The sequence below is a fragment of the Limanda limanda genome, chromosome 16, assembly GCF_963576545.1.
Source record: "Limanda limanda chromosome 16, fLimLim1.1, whole genome shotgun sequence".
NCBI lineage: Eukaryota > Metazoa > Chordata > Actinopteri > Pleuronectiformes > Pleuronectidae > Limanda > Limanda limanda.
This window is the reverse complement of record NC_083651.1, coordinates 21,396,605-21,398,718: the sequence shown is the minus strand read 5'-3', so window position 1 is coordinate 21,398,718 and position 2,114 is coordinate 21,396,605.

Sequence of the window (2,114 nt, the reverse complement as noted above, 5' to 3'; positions counted from 1 at the left end):
TTTTCCAATTATTATCATTTCACTTGATGAGTGAATACTGTATTTATTCCTACACACATCTTTTGCAGAATGTAACATGTATGTTGCAGCACAGTAGGTTCAATGTTTTTGTTATTGCTATTTAAATTTGTTATATATCTAATGTAGATGTAGCATCCAAGGAGGAATGATAAAATAGTGCCTGGGTGAGAACTCAGTCCTCCGTTAATACCAGGTTAAAGAACAATCCAATGTATTAAAAGTCTCAAAACTACAAATGAGTATATTTCAGGACTAAAAAATCTGCCTTCACAGCTTGGAAATACGGTAATTCATCATTTTCCCATTTTCATTTTTATTGATAACATCGTCTTATATGAAGCTGCAGTTTAAGCAGGAAATGTCTCATGGTGAATTGTGGCTAAAACGAAATCAAACCAATCAAAATAATATAAAAAATGATAACAACTGATGTGGTGCATGAATTGTAATCAATTTTCCAACACATGTTACGGTCCTGGATTTCTCGGAGGTTTCTTGAAGGCTGTAAACTGAATTAATGATTCGTTTTTTTTTTGTGTATTCATAACTTTGATTGAAGTGAAGATCAGGGTACCCTACTGTAGAACATTGATTATTTTTTGATGGACAAATGAACTATCATAGGAAATTAGTAAATGTGTTTACTCAAAAAAGGACAATAAAATTGGGTTCATTCTGAAAAAAAATGTCTCAATGAAAATACTTTCTTTTATATCTTAATGCTTGGATACTGGAACGCTTTCTCTGTTCTATTGAAGAGTGAAACTTGTCGTGGCAATTTCTACAATCCCACTCTACCCACGAGGAACACGACACAAATTCTCTCCCAGTATTGTCGCACTTTAATGCTAAGAGCATGGTGCATACAACAAAGGTTAGTTTGTAATATGCACACCGATGGGAAGCAGTTCTTTGTCTTTATACATTTGGCTCACCCCTCGCACTCTGGTTGGGGTTGTTACAAATCAAAGGTTGGGATCTTCTGATGAAATCTAAACAACATGCCTTAGTTAAAGCAATCAGGCCAAGATTCATTCAGTAGTACAGGATACAGCATGATCAAGGTTACATTGTATGAGATTCAATCATGATCAATCAAAGAGGAAATAAACATGATAATATTGTGGTCAAATGTTACATTTCTCTTACAAACTGAATGTTATTAGTTATACATTCAGTATACTGCTGTGACATATCAAAATATCTTCGGTGACAATCCACGCGTCTGTTGTGGGCTCAAAACATCATGATTCCCCCCAACATATGCCCTCATATCTGTACCATAGACTGGTCTGAACATTGAAGGTGCGTTCAGATTGGACCAGCCGCCTGACTGTTGTTCATTAGGCCGACTACAATTAAAATGAGTTTATTGCCAAGACCGATGGATGATGGATGGATGGGTGGATGGCTGGATAGATAGGTGGATATATTGTAAGGTGGATGGTAGTTATGGTGAGATGAAGCTTCATGAAGCATTGACGCTTTCTATCCAATTGGTTCGCTCATGGGCCGAAGCTCCATGGTGCTTCATTTGCTCTACTGCGACAACAAGTGGACAATAAATGTAAAACTAGCAGAGTGATAATAATGACTCCGTGGCTTTGGTGTGTGAAGCTTTGAATTGAATAAATGAATGAATGATCTTTGTGACGCCAATACATAAATTATGAACTTATTAATATGGTGTCTGTCTTTATGATACAATGGCGGGGTCAAAAGGGAAAGTGGAAATAATTGGGCAGAGGGTTGTGATGTGCATGTGCTTGTGTGACTAGGGACAACATTTTATTCAATTTTATTTAAAAATGACTTTTACACCGTGCTGGGTTTGTTTTTTTTGCAAACAAACGCGCAATAAAGTCCCTAGTCCACAAAATGTGAGGGGTCCATTGCGGCCGGCTCGCGAGGCTTTGATCGTCACCACATACGTCAGCAACACAAGCCTTTGATACGCGCTTCACAAAAAAAGCCTCGACCCGGAAGGACACAACTATATTATATTATATAACATTAAATATTGAGCACTACAGTAGCATTGTGTATAGAGTATATATGTAGTATATCTCATTTCAGGGAACAATACCAACTTT